The sequence below is a fragment of the Dryas octopetala genome, chromosome 5, assembly GCF_963921425.1.
Source record: "Dryas octopetala chromosome 5, drDryOcto1.1, whole genome shotgun sequence".
NCBI lineage: Eukaryota > Viridiplantae > Streptophyta > Magnoliopsida > Rosales > Rosaceae > Dryas > Dryas octopetala.
In genome coordinates this window covers 4,172,400-4,188,203 of record NC_141370.1, presented here as the reverse complement: position 1 = coordinate 4,188,203, position 15,804 = coordinate 4,172,400, and the positions used below count along the sequence as shown (strand labels likewise).

At 33.9% G+C, this 15,804-nt stretch overlaps 1 long non-coding RNA gene and 3 pseudogenes across 1 annotated transcript; 2 read left to right on the top strand and 2 right to left on the bottom strand.

Moving 5' to 3' along the window:
- Positions 1-1,358: 1,358 nt before the first annotated feature.
- Positions 1,359-2,677, bottom strand: LOC147283645 (uncharacterized; annotated as a pseudogene).
- A 1,416-nt stretch (positions 2,678-4,093) lies between these two features.
- Positions 4,094-5,688, top strand: LOC147283644 (uncharacterized). Its single transcript, XR_015122543.1, has 3 exons — positions 4,094-4,154; positions 4,409-4,466; positions 5,468-5,688. It is a non-coding gene; the product is annotated as an uncharacterized LOC147283644 (long non-coding RNA).
- Positions 5,689-6,120: 432 nt separating this feature from the next.
- LOC147283643 (L10-interacting MYB domain-containing protein-like) lies at positions 6,121-10,933 on the bottom strand (annotated as a pseudogene).
- Positions 10,934-12,152: 1,219 nt separating this feature from the next.
- LOC147283642 (protein FAR1-RELATED SEQUENCE 4 pseudogene) lies at positions 12,153-12,932 on the top strand (annotated as a pseudogene).
- The last annotated feature ends 2,872 nt before the right edge of the window (positions 12,933-15,804 follow it).

Genomic DNA, 15,804 nt, shown 5'->3' with positions numbered 1-15,804 from the left:
CAAGAAAAGGAATGAAAGAAAAAAAAAAGGGGGGGTTTAGGGTTGATTGGGGTTTAGGGCCTTTGGGCAATTAGAAAGATAAAAAAGGGTTTGAGATTTTGTTTAGTTGTTTTTACACCCTAAATTCTAATATATTTCTATATAAAAAGTAATTAAAAATACCCTAAAGGTTCTAAATTCTAATATCTTATATCATATCTTAAAGAATATAAAGTATAGATTATAGAGTATATAGGATTTAGTATTAGGATTTAGTGTATAAATTATAGAGTATATACAGTTTAGTTTTAGGATTTAGTGTATAGATTGTAGAGTATAAAGAATATACTAATTTCATTTATTTATTAAACTAATTTTATTTAACAGTATTTGCCTCTAGCGCGCATTATTTCACCTTGTATCACATGAAACCTACTATATAATTTGGTTTCTTCAATGTTTTTTATCAATGTAGTAGATAATATGTTAAATAAACATATGGTCAAGTTTCATTCAAAATTTCCATATTTTGATAGCAATTTCTGTATAAATTTTCATCGAAAATTTTCTCGAAACCGAAATTTTACTCCTTGTTTATATCTATCGATTGAAATTTTTTTATAATTGTGTATGTGTGTGTGTGTATGTGTTTTTTTTTTTTGGCATTTCAATAGGTAACTATGAGCTTAAATATTGATTTAGGGCTAGTTTGGGATTGAGGTGTGGTCGGAAAAAGCTGTTGTAAGGTAAAGCTACTGTGAGATAAAGCAGCTGAGTGTTTGGTAAACTGTGTTTTTAAAAGTACTGTGAGTGTTAAAAGCAGTAGTAGAGTGTTTGGTAAATTTTGATGTAGAAGTGTTATGGCTATGTATAATAACCAAAATAGACATAGTGCTGAAAATGTTTTTTACTTTTCTATTTGGTAAAACAAGGGTGCTTTCACTTGCTTTTCTAACTTTTATTTATGATCTTTTTTTAACTTTTATTTATGATTTTTTTTAAGTACAAACTAATCTTCTGACTTACATAAAACTCACTTTAAATTAATATTTTTTGTTATTGTATTTTGTTAATTAAAAGGTACTTATGTTTCCTTGTATTGTGATGAAGTCTTATGACATGGAAGGCTTGCCTAGCTTTATGATAGTAGATCTTTATTTTCGGCATAGTTAATTAGAAATGGGTAGGGATACATTTTTTTATTTTTTATTTTTTTATCATAACTTTTTTTGGTTGGAAAAGAGGAAAAAACTAACATTGATAAAAATGTTTGACATAATTACAAATATTAGATATTATCCATTGATACCATTCATATGGGCCACATGAAAATTAGTCATGAACTACAAAATAAAAATGACCCTAAAGATTGACACTCATCAAACTTGTGCGATGCTATCCCTCAATGTATTCATTTCTTGTGATCCAAGACCATGGCCTTCCTCTTGTGAATCAACCTCAATATCCACCTCTTCATTCAGGGTGTCATCCCCACTTTCGTGGAAATCACTATCACGTTCGGCATGCCTCCTTATGAGTTATGAAGTACCATGGTTGTAATGACAATTTTCACTTGTTTCTTGAAAGAATAACTAGGCATATCCCTCAAAATCTTTCATTTTTTCTTCCATACTCCAAAAGTGCACTCAATGACACTCCTAAGGGAAGAGTGTGCATGGTTAAATACTTCTTTATAACCTATTGGTTGGCTACCCCTTCGGAAATCTGGAAGATGATACCTTTCACCTTTGTATGGTCCCAAATACTCATCAATTTGTGGATGCCCAACATCCACAAGATAATATTTTCCTGTCAAATACACATGTTTTAAAATAGTATAATTAGAAATTGCAACATAAAAAATTGAACATTAAGATCAAATTTTAGTTATTAATTACCATTTGGAGGTTTAGGAAAGTTGAGACTATCATTTTGCAGAATCAATAGGAATACCCTAGTATCATGTGCAGTGCCTTCCCAACCTGCACATGCAAATATGAACTGCATGTCAAAATTACATGCAGCTATTATGTTTTGAGTCGGTATTCCTTTACTTCCAATATAAGGTATTTGATTTCTAAGAGATATTGATGCTTGAACATGCACACAATCTATTGCACCAACAAAATCTTAAAAATAATAGGAAATAAAAAAGATTTAGTACATATAACGTAATTAAAAAAAATTCAAACATTTGAATTAATGATTACCTTAAAATGAGGCTAATATCTAGAATCTCTATTTATCTCTTCCGGGGTACCATTAAACTCAGGATTCAATGGTTTGATGATATCTATGGCTATACGACATACAATATATGGTAACATATCAAAATACTTACTCACAGTCTTACCAGAATGTTGAAATCATTCTTGAGCTAACCTATTTCCTATACCATGTCCTAAAGTGTGCACAAAAATTCCCAACATCTCAGCAGCACAAATTCTCCTTGAATCTTTCAACCCATAGTTATCTTGCAAATCAGTACATAATCTAGAAAAAACATGTTTATCCATTCTAAACATTCTATAACAACGTGCATCACTTCCCCTAGTAGCTCCAACAATCACCTATTTACTATTTGTGAAGAAATCATACAAGGAGTTTTATGAATATATTTCTCATAATATAATTGAATAGTCGCAAGACAAAGGCATATATTTTGGTTGAAGTCATCATCATCGTCTAGAAAGTCCATACGCTCAACCAAGTAAACCTGCAAAAGTAAAGTGATTCATACAAATTAAATCAAGCATTTAAATTGCATACAAGTTTAGTGATCCAAATAGCAAACATAATTAACATTCAAACAAGATCCAAACATTGATAACCATCCAATTAAATTGCAAACATAATTAACATTCAAACAAGATCCAAACATTGATAACTATCTAATTAAATTGCAAACATAATTAACACTACAAGTTTCAAACACTAGAACATAACAAGTTTCATACTAGAAATTTAACCACCATATTTTCTCATCATGTAAGTAAGCCATTGAAGCTTGATGTATGGATCTTCCCTAGTAGCAAATGTAACGACCCAACCCCAAGTCTTATTTTTTTTAAATAAAAATTTAATCTTATTGGGCGGACTTATTAAAATTTTGGAAGGGAATTCTAGTATTTAGAAGGGTGTTTTAAAAATTTAAATTTGTAGCCTTTAAGCTCGAGACGGCTAATTAGAACTCGAGTTTCCAAACGCGTAGGCGAAAACGGTGTTCTAATTAGAAATTTTGGTAGGAAGTGTGGAGATTTTTCTAGAAAAGGGCATTTGAGTAATTTCAAACACCCAAACACCTCAAATTTAATCAGCCCCCTCTCACTCTCTCTCTTCAATTCTCTCCTTCTCTCCCGCACTCTCTCTCTCTCTTACTCTCTCTCTTCCTTCTCCCGCACCTCTCACTGCGCATACACCAGCCACCAATACAAACGACGTCGCCGGCCACCTCCCTCTGACCTGGACTCACCGGTGTGACCCCCACAGGCCGACCACCACTCCCCGCCACTCCTTTCACCAGCCAGCACTCATTCGCGCGGGGAACAAGCCAGAAAACCCTCAGCCGCCGCCCATCTCTTCGCCGGCCATTCTGGCCACCTGAGCTCATCGGCGAACTCCCCACTGACCGGCCAACGTCCTTCCAGTCACTCTCCTCGCCAGCCAATCTCTATATACGCGAAAACACGCCAAGAACCACCTCAAACTGCTGGCCTCATCCTCCAAATTCCAGCTAGATTTCACCACAAATTTTCGAGGGTTTAAGTGGGTTTTTCTCCTTGAGGAATAAGCTTCCATTTCCCAGTGGTTTGGGTGTTTTATTTTGAGTAATTGTGGAGAATTGAAATTGGGGATTTAGAACCCATTTCGGGTTTCTCTTGAGAATTTCGAAATTGGGATGATGTTAATGTAATTATGGACAATTTTCACTCCTTAGAACCTTCAATTGAAGTTTAGAATTGAAAAGTTTGAGGAATTCGGAGAAATTTGTGAAATTTAGTTTTTGTGCCGCCACTTTGAGCGGTGACAGCGGGGGTTCCGACCACCCAGTTGCCACGTAAATTATCTAGCACTTTGTTGCGTATCAAAACTGAGTTGGTTGATGATTTTGGATAGGTGGATGCGACTTGAGTGACGAAAATATTCTTTTGGCTCGAGAATCGGACACCTTGCGGGTATCGTTTTAATCTTCGAACCACTCCCAAGTAGGGTAGGCCACATGCAGGGTTCCTTTTGAATTTATGGTTTAACATGAGATCATAGGAGTCGTGGTTTGGAGCCGGGACGGTTTAGGAATAGGTTTGAGAAAAATGATTTCTAACCGTTACATTGAGTATGAGTTAAGCAGAACGTTAGGAATAACACATACACACAAAATTTAATGTATTGGAGTTGAGACTAATTGCATATTTTATTGTTTATGGTATAGGCGAGACGACCGGGGCTCGTGACGATCCGGCGAAAGATCGAAGTTAGATTTTCTCACTGTGAGTGGATTCTTTGTTTTCTTTAAATGATTTAGGAAATTCATACGTGATTTATTTTGGATATGTAATTTTAGTTGAGAATTTGAAGTTTGAATAGACTTTTGTTTTTTTTCTCAGAGTTTTTGGAAATCTCACCAATTATTTTATATTTAACGTTTTGAAGTCGATTTAAGGATTTGATCAATGGTATTAAATTTTGGATTACAAATGCTATCGCAAATGAATTTTTTCTTGTTGGACGTTGGAAAGGAAACTAGTTTCTTATTTTTATACGTATGGATTATTTCTTATTTTAGTCTGTGGTCAAAAGATTTGATTGGTTTTATGTTTTTGAATGTGATTTATTGAGGACTGTTTTACTAGTTGTGTTTATACATTTGTTTGGGGATTTAAAGTTTTTGGGAATGTTATAAAGATATTCTTTATTGGTGGAAAAAGACATTATGTTTGGTTATGGGAACCAGTTTTAAATCGCCTTTCAGTACTCTCCCAGGTTGTTTGATTTGATAGGTCTTTGGGACCCATTACGGCACACACATAGGCTTTGGGCCGTGATGCCACCCATTGGGGGTGGCTCTACGTACATGTAAGACAAGATTTCTGGCTCTGCATGCGTATGACAGATTCTCGGCTCTGCGCATGTATGATAGGTTCTATGGGTAACTGACTTGGTGTGTTTTATTATAAATGTATTATACGGTTTTAATGCGATCGTTCATTTAAATTTATAAGCTATTTTCAATTTTAATGTTTGAATTTTATTTGATAAATGGTTTGTGCTTTGGTTTGGTTTATTAAAATATGATAGCAACTTGAACGTGTTTCTGAAAGCGTTTTAAAACTGGGGGATTTCAAAGAGCGACGTGAGGTCTTAGAGTTAAATTTGACTTTTAATGATTCATGAAAAGTTAAACGACAATTATTTTCCGTACTTATAAATTGTCCACTCATTGAGTTTATCACATAATTTTCTTGTTTTGTCTTAAATTGTTTCCCCCCAGGCCGTAGCATTGGTGGAGGTCAAGCCAATCACGTTAAGGCATAGTGTTCATTTTCTCTTCTCGGATCTTGTAGGCATCGCTTCTATTTTGGAAGTTTTTTTTTTTTTTACTTTAATAGTAAAATTTATTGTAATAGAAAGTAGTGGCTCTGAGAACCATACTGGAACTTTATGTTATTGTGGTGTTGTTTGGGTCTGAGACCCCTTTTTGGTTGTGGTAGAAGCGGCTAATGTTTTTAGAAGTGTTTTTATAGGTTTTACAACTTTTGGGTTAGTCCATTTTCAGGAGAGGTTATGCCGAATTTTCTGTAGGATTTTCTTTGATTTTGGATTCCCACAAGGCTTCTCCGAGATTCAGGGTGGAATCCGGGGGCGATTCTGTCAGCAAACATCTCTCTCTTCTCTTGAGCCATAAAATACTCAGTTGCAAATAGCCACAAAGTGCTCCCTTGCACCATCCCAGGTATAGATTCAACTGCCTTCATGGTTTCAGCAATACTACATCATGTTCCTTTTTAGGCTATTGAAGTCACAGTACTTCTAGTTTCAATGGCCTCAACCATCCGCTCAATTTGATAAGACAATTTTTGAGCGCCTCCTACCTTCCCCTTTCCTTTACCTTTCATCTTTTTCCTAGTTTTTGGGTTAAGTTGCTCAGTCACTCTCTTTTTTCTCATTCCTCAAAGAAACTTTCATATTCTGAATGGTTTCCATTAGGCTAGGATCATCTGAATCACTAGTACCTTCACTATTGTCATAATCATCATTAGATGCCTCCAAATTTTCAGATGGGAGTACACTAGATGAAGGTGCCCAAGCATGTTCACCTATGGCTAGGGGTGGGCACGGTCCGGTACAGTACAGTGCTCCCCCCAAACTGTGGACTCCATGTGGAGGTTATCTAGTCCAGTGCTATAGAACTGGAAATTTTGAATTAGAACTGGAACAGTTCCAGTTTGTAAGTTGCTCAGTCACTCTCTTTTTTCTCCTTTCTCAAAGAAACTTCCATATTCTGAATGGTTTCCATTAGGCTAGGAACATCTGAATCACTAGTACCTTCACCATTGTCATAATCATCATTAGATGCCTCCAAATTTTCAGATGGGAGTACACCAGATGAAGGTGCCCAAGCATGTTCACCTGTGGCTAGGGGTGGGCACGGTCTGGTACAGTATAGTGCTCCCCCCAAACTGTGGACTCCATGTGGAGGTTATCTAGTCCAGTGCTATAGAACTGGAACAGTTCCAGTTTGGTCTGGTGCACTGTTTGGGTCTGGGTCTCACTATTGGGCCCTAGCCCAATTAAATTTTTGGGCCAAATTTTAATTTTAAAACATGTTTTTTAAGTTTTTAACAACAAATCAACCATTTTTTGTTCATAACAAATCACAACAAATCAGCCATTTCATTTTTTGTACCAATTCACAACCTATAAGACATTAACCAATAACCATTTCACAATCTCAAAGACTCAAAGTTACAAACCATTTCATCACCAATCATGATTCAAGACATCAACCATGCATATAACCATACAAAGTTAACTACTTAACTTAGTAACTTACTAACCATACACCATTGTCCAAGACTCCAAGAAGTTAATAACCAACCAAAGCTAAAGAAGTTAATAACTTACTAAGTTACAAGTTACCAACCAAATACAAATTACAAACCAACCTAATACAAATTACAAACCAACCAAATACAAATTAGGTTACATAACTAAAAATAACACAAATTAAAATATCCGAGCCAACCATCAACCCCTTGCCAGCAGCCAATTGTCTTCAAATAACCCCTGTCAGCCAATTGTCCATCTCTCCTAACAGTTTAACAAACTCATTCAATCAAACAGATTCACAAACAGATTATCAGATACAGATTCACAATCAAATTCAAAATTCACAAAATCACAAATATCCTTACCTTCTAGCACTGCACTGCACTGCACCTAGCCAGTAAGCCACCAAAAATTGCAATGCACCAAGCCACCAAACCCTAAATCAAACCCAAATCAAACCTTAAATCCCCAAAACAGATCAGAAATTATGAACAACATGAAACCAATATCAAATGAACTCACTTGCAGCTACAAACACAGACCATATATAATCCAACCCAGAAATAAAACTCAGAAATTTAGCAAACACAAACACAAAACTATCAGATATGAGAGACATAGATAAAAAGTGAGAGATGAGATAATATTCTCAATTTAAACCCTAAACCCCCAATTCAATTCAAAACCCTAATTTCAGTTCAATCATAATATGACAGACAAAAATGAGAGAGTCAGAGATGAGAGATGAGAGACGAGAGATGAAAGTGAGAGAGATGAAAGTGAGATTACCCTTTCGTGGTGGCTGCGAGTCTGCCTTCTGAGATGAGATCTTCAAGATGAGAGATGAGAGATGAGAGATGAGAGAGTGATAGATGCAGGATGAGAGGCGAGCTGCGAGACTGAGAGGTGAGAGACCCAGAGATGGAGAGGTGAGATCGTGAGAGGCGAGCTGTGAGACTGAGAGGTGAGACCGTGAAAGGCTGATAGCTGATGAGATTCCAGATCAAGAGAGGATGGCGCGACGCAAGTTTAGGGTTTGGAGATTGAGTGAGTGTCGACTGTCGAGAGACGAGAGTGAATGACTAAATGTCTGAATGAGTGATCAATTGACTAAATTGACTAGATGAGTGCATGAGTGGTTGTTTCATTTGGGGGTATTGGGGTAATATTTGATCAATTGACTAAATTAGTCTAATTGAGTAATTGGGGTTTCAAACTATTAATTGGGTAATTGACTAATTTAGGAGTAATTGGGTTTCAATTGGGTAATTTACTCAATTGACTAATTAGTCTAATTGGGGTTTCAATTAGGTACTAAATTACTAATTAGCCTTATTGGGGTTTCAACTTTCAATTGGGGTTTCAATTAGGTAATTGACTAATTTAGGAGTAATTGGGGTTTCAATTAGGGTTGATTGGGGTTTAGTGCCTTTGGGCAATTTGAAATAAAACAAAAGAACAAAAATGGTTTAGGGTTAATTAGGGTTATATACTTATATAGTTATATATGTTATATACTTATTACTTATATATGTATAGAGTAATTAATATAGTTTAGGGTATATGATTATAATTGTATTAGGGTATAGGGTTATAGTTGACTGTGAGTCTAATTGGGGTTTCAATTGGGTACTAAATTACTAATTAGTCTTATTGGGGTTTCAACTTTCAATTGGGGTTTCAATTGGGTAATTGACTAATTTATGAGTAATTAAGGTGTCAATTAGGGTTGATTGAGGTTTGGGCGATTGGGGTTTGATGCCTTTGGGCAATTGAAAATTAAAAAAAGAACAAAAATGGTTTAGGGTTGATTGAGGTTATATACTTATATAGTTATATATGTTATATACTTATTACTTATATATGTATAGAGTAATTAATATAGTTTAGGGTATATGATTATAATTGTATTAGGGTATAGGGTTATAGTTGACTATGAGTCTAATTGGGGTTTCATTGGGGTTATATAATATATACTTATATAGTTATATGTGTTATATACTTATTACTTATATATGTATAGAGTGCGTAATTAATATAGTTTAGGGTATATGATTATAATTGTATTAGGGTATAGGGTTATTGTTGACTATGAGTCTAATTGGGGTTTCAATTGGGGTTATATACTTATATAGTTATATATGTTTATATACTTATTACTTATATATGTATAGAGTAATTAATATAGTTTAGGGTAAATGGTTATAATTGTATTAGGGTATAGAGTTATAGTTGACTATGAGTCTAATTGGGATTTCAATTGGAGTTATATACTTATATAGTTATTAGTTATATATGTTATGTACTTATTACTTTAGAGTTTAGGGTATAAGGTTTCGTTTAAACTTTAAACCCTAAACCCTAATACATAATTTCCCCTATTAGAAGTTTATAACTATATATTATACCCTATAACTATAATAATTTTAGTATATAAGGTTTAGTGTATAGATTATAGAGTATAAAGAATATACTAATTTTATTATAAAAGGTATAACTAAAATTATATATTTAAACATTATTATATATATAGAATATAGGCCATAGGGTCTAAAATATAGCTAGGTTAATATTAATTTTATTGTGTAAAATGTGTGTAAAAATGTGTGTAAACATGTGTGTAAAAATGTGTATAAAAATGTTTAAAAAGTGTATAAAAATTGTATAAATATTAAATATGTATAAAAATTAAAAATATATATTAATTATCCGGTCTAGTCCAATCCAGTCCAGTTCCGTGAAGTGCAAAACTGGAACCGGAATTGGATTGGACCGGTCCGGTCCAGTCCAGTTTGGTCCTGGTGTTGACCAGTTTTGGTCAAAGCGGTTTTTTATGGTTTTTTTTCCTTCCGGTTTGGTTCGGTGCACCCGGTTCCTGGTTTAAATGCCCACCCCTACCTGTGGCAGTGGTGTTCATGAACATTATATCTAGCTTCTCCTCCAAATCAGGACTAATACATTTTTTACGCAATTTTGCATATTCATGATTCATCTGCATAATAAAGAGATCAAGTCAGGACGATGGATATATTCATGATAATATAATATAATCGAAAATATTACAAAATAACTAATAAGTTTAACAAACTTGAATTTTACTTTCCCACCATTCTTCAGAAGCATCCACAGTACCATATTTGGGATTCCACCCAAGACTAGTTTCCTTCCCCTTTAGTTCTTTCCACAATTTCCATTGATCCTTAAGATTGTTCCACTTATTTTTCAATTGAGATTTATCAAACTCCTTTCATGTCTATTGAGCAAAGTTTTTCCTCAGACTTTCTCATCCTTCTTTGTTAAAGTGAGTACAAAGACATCTTCCTACCTCCACCTCCTTGATACAAAGATCAAAGAATATTGGTATATTACGTTCATTCTATACGGCTTTCTCTCGTGAGCTACTTCCAACATTGTTTTTCTTCTTTTCCATCTGTGTATAAAGTACTTATATAAAATTGTATATAATTTAAGTTGAGTCCATGCTTTCAACTCACTCAAAACAAATTATAATCATGAAACCTTCTCACCAACACGTATAATTTTCTACCTATTACTATATATCCACTCCCCATCAGGAAACCAACAAAAGAAGTAACCACCAGCAACAAAAAAGTATCAAGTAGAGCTTATCCACTTTTAGTCAAAGGTTTGTTAGATCAAATTGCAGAATATGGATAGATTAAGCAAAAGCAAAAGCAAAAGCAAAAGCATAAAGGTTTGTTAATCAACTCATTCTAACAACATATTGGCATCATTATAGAAACCCCTGAAACAACTCTCACAATTTAGGTAAGATCAACAAGACTGCTGCATACAAGAACAAGTTAACACAGTTCCCTGTTCTATATTCAGTATAGTACCAATTAGTTGAATATGAAGCAATTATCATAAAGACAATGAGACACATTGTTTCGACACTTAAAAGTACACCATAAACCGTTTTTCATGCATACACAATATAACAAAGGTGCACTAATGAAAAAAAATAAATAAATAAAAAAATTCCAAGGCTGATACATCCATAGACAGCAGACACAAAGTTTTTTGACCACTCTGTACATACCAGATTTTTGTAAGCCTTTATCAATTGCCATAAAACTCAGGCATGGTCTCGACACTTGATGCACCATTTTTTTAACATGTCATAAAATAGCATAGGTAGATTATAAAAAAAAAAAAAACGTTGCAAGGCCTCAAAATGGATACAAAACCGGTATAACATTATGTGGCAATGGTGTACAATTACATAGAAGATTTTAATAAGCCATAATTGATCAATCCAAATTTTATGATCATAAAAAAAAGCTCTAAACACAAAACAGAGCCACAAAAGCAATTAACCCACCAACATAGCCTTTCCACTCATTCAAATAAAAAATCCCACATGGTGTCGTATCCAAGCTCAGTGGATGAAATCAAATAAGAAATCACAACAATGAAAAAAAATGGGTCAAGAAAGATGAAAAAAAATGAAAGAAAAATAATTATCAGACCCAACAATAATCTTTCTCAAATTCAACTTCAATTGTAAGTTTTGCGCACATAATCATCATATCTAACAAAAAATCAAAAATCAAAAGAAAAAAAGAACTCAAAACTCAAGAAAAAAAGACTCATCGGTGGTCCGGCGACAGGGAGCTTCGTCGGCGGCAGGGATCTTCGTCTAGTGGCAAGTGGGAAGCATAGATACATGGGAGGAGAACAATGTGAGAGTGGAAAAGATGAAAAGCTGCTGGAGATAGAAAAAAAAAAAAAAAAGAATGTAAGTGGCTAGGGGTTGAAAAAAAATGAGGGTACGATATGTAATTTCATAAATTGGTTTAGGACAATTTTGGAGTCAGGGGTGCTTTCCTACACAACAGCTTTGGAAAGCACCTCCTTAGCTGCTTTGCCTCAACCCTTATTTTATGCTTTTCCCCACCCTTGTTTTCAAAGTAAGCAGTTTTTACTTTATTAACCAAACACCTAAAAGTGCATTGTGGTGGAAATAAGCAACTTATTTCCACCACACCTCAACCCCAAAATGGCCCTTAAACTTAGATGTTGAAGATTGTGATGAGGAGGTTGATGTATGTGTTGATGAAAATTTAAAAGATGTTGAAGAACATGGTGGTGAAACAGACAAAATGTTGGAACCTTACATTGGAATGAAGTTTGTTTCACATGAAAAAGCAAAATAATCATTTTAATTATTTAAAGTATGCCAAATCTATGAGATTTGGTGCCTCAACTAAAGCTATTCGAGGATCAAAAAATGCATCTAGATTATATATAGATGTCAAGTTTGCTTGTACAAGGCATGACAAGAAACAAGATTGTGATGCATCTAATCCAATACCTTGCCTTAAATTAGACTGTAAAGCAACTTGCATGTGAAGAAAAGGAAAGATGGAAAATGGGTAGTTCATAATTTTATTAAAGTGCACATCCATGAAATCTTTCCTGCATATGCACACTATAGTATTGAAGATTTACATGTGTGAAAAACAAGCAAAACTTTTGCTGCAATGGCCAAACAATATGGGGAATATGAAAATATTGGATTTATTGAAAAATATGTTAGAAATCTTCTTGATAAAGAGAAGCTTTTGGAAATAGTACGTAAAAGGGGATGCTAAAGCTATGCTTGAGCATTTTGTGCACATGCAAGAAGAAGATCCTGATTTCTTTTATGCAATAGATTTAGATGAAAATCAACATTTGATAAATGTTTTTTTGGGTTAATGGAAATGGTAGACTATAAGATTTTTGGGAATGTTGTTTCCTTTGATACCATATATCTCGCAAATAAGTATAATATGTCATTTGCTCCATTTATTAGTGTGAACAATTACTTTCAATCTATGCTACTTGGGTGTGCATTACTTTCACGTGAGAGTATACCTACATTTGAATGGATAATGTAAACATGGCTTCGAGCAATGGGTGGAAGGCCTCCAACTTCTATTCTAACTGACCAAGACAAAGCTATGAAAACAGCCATTGCAAATGTATTTCTAATTTCACAGCATTGACATTGTTTATAACATATATTAAGGAAAAGGGTTGTGCTAGGGTGCCCTAATGATATGAAATTTCCATATCAATTAGAGTACTTAACATAGTTAAATAAGTGTACTAATTTATTTGCCACATAAGCTTATTAAAAAAACTCAATTAACCTTTCTTTAAGTCCTGTAAAACTTAAATTAAATTAAAAATGTAAATTTTATCACCAAATAAAAAAAAACCTAACTGTCTATCTCTTTTAAAAAAATTTATCCCCAATTTTAAAATCCTAAAAAGCTACACGAAAATGAGGATCTATCTTCTAATGGGTAACCATTTTTTGAAGATTAATAATAAATACAAGATTTCAAAAAATCAATTTTTTCATGATAAACGAATAAGAGGCTTATGTTCTTGGAGTTGATGTTGGTGTTTTAGTTGGTTGACTTTGTTTTTGCTGGGTTTGTTTAGTTTTTTTCTGTGTTGGTTTTTGTTGCGTTTAGTTTTTTTATGTGTTGATGTGTTAGTTGGCTAGCTTCGTTTGTTTGTGCTAGGTTGGTGCCCCCTTTGGGCTCTATGAAGTGTTCTTTCAACCAAGGAAAAAAAGGCCAAGGCTAGAGTTAAATTCTTAGTAGATCAATCAATTTCTTTGACGAATAAGTGCAAAAGTTCAATTCTTATATGGTATTTCGATTTAAGTGAATCAAAATTAAGTTCAATTCAAGTGAGATTTATTCTTCTCTAGTATCTCAATTCATTGGCTTTATTCATCCAAAATGTTTTTTGAATCTACATATAGTTTTAGAACAATATTCTCATGAATAGAAATCATGAATATATAGTTTTCATGGTGCTAAGATATATTACTCTAACTATATTAATGAGGATGATGATCTGTAGATATGATGATGAACTATGAAAAATATGGCAAATCAATCATATAGAAAAAAAATCCATTAAATTTTATATGGATAAGATGGTCTTTTACTAAAAATAATATTTATATGATTTGGCAAATATATACTGATGTGTGTAAAATAATTTTACCACGTCAGATTAGGGCACATAGATCTTGTGCCCTAATAGGGCACAAAATCTTGTCCCTAAGAAAAATTCCTGAAAAAATTAGCCATATAATTAAAAAGCATAAAAGTTTTATGAGGATATTCAATAATTGCATTTACAATTCATGGTCATGTGAAGACTTTGAGAGATGATGGTGGGACATGATTGAAAGATTTGAGCTTCAAGAAAATGAATGGCTTGCATCATTGTTTGAAGATCGCTTATATTGGGTGCCCACTTACATGAGAGACACATTTTTTGTTAGAATGTCTACAACTCAACGTTCTGAAAGCATAAACTTTTATTTTTTTTATTTTTTATAAATATGTGAATAAAAAGACTACTTTAAAAGAGTTTTTTTAGCAATACAAGGTGACTCTCCAAGATAGGCAAGAAAAGCTCGAGCAGATTTTAGAACATGGCACAAAGAACTTGTTTTCAAGTCTCCATCACCTTTTGAAAAGCAATTGTCCATGGTTTACACACATGAAGTTTTTAAAAAGTTTCAAGTTGAGGTTTAAGAGTTGCAGGATGTTATTCTCAAAAAAATAAGGAAGACATATGACCCAAACTTTCAAAGTTAGAGACTTTGAAACATTGAGAAGTTCATGGTAGTACGAGATGCAAGAAAGGCGAAGATTTTATTGTTTTTGTCGGCTATTTGAATGTAGTGGGCTTCTTTGTAGACATGCTATTGTTATATTCCAATTTTTGGGGATTTTTCACATCTCAACTCATTAGATATTAAAGAGATGGACTAAAGTGTAAATAGTATGTATACTATAAAACATATCTCAAAAAATGTTCAATTCAAGAAACAACTGTAAGAACCTAATTGGACAAATAATATAATTATTAAGATTACACAATATTATATGTGACACCTTGCAAATAAAGTAAAAGGTAATTATATGTAATGTATCTAGTAACTATAATATTGTGATTATTATTATGGTATTTGGGCCTAATTATATGGGTCTTAATAAAACCCAAATAAGATATACAATTAGGTTAAATGTATCCAATACATGGCAGGAAACCTATAATGGGTAGCTTTCTAGTACATGGCATTTATATAAGACAAGGTCTCTTCTTTCACACCTAAATTAGTTCAAGTGTCTTGCCCTATTGAGAGATAGATAATACATACTATTAACTTCACTCCTGCTTTTCACCCTCAATCTGATGGCCAGTCAGAAAGGACCATATAGACGTTGGAGGATATGTTGCGCACATGTGCATGTGTTGGATTTCAAGGGCAGTTGAGATAAGTATGTGCCGTTTATAAACAGTTACCATGCGACCATTGACATAGCTCCTTATGAGGCGCTGTATGGGCGAAAGTGTAGGTCTCCGGACGAAGTTGGTGAGATGAAGATTCTTGGTCTCGAGATTGGCAACAAACTAGTGAAGTTATTGGAACTATAAGAGAGAGGTTGAAGGTGGCCCAAAGCCGAAAAAAAAATTTATGCAAACCAAAAGAGAAAAGATTGAGAATTTGTTGTTGGAGACAAGGTTTTTCTCAAAGTTGCTCTGATGAAAGGTGTAAGGTGATTTGGGAAGAAAGGGAAGTTGAGGCTGAGGTTCATTGGTCCATTTGAAATTTTTGAGAGAATTGGTGAGTTGGCATATAAACTCACTCGTCCACCTTCGTTGTCTAGCATGCATAATGTGTTATATGTGTCAATGCTTCGCAAGTATGTTCATGTGGTGACGTATGTAATA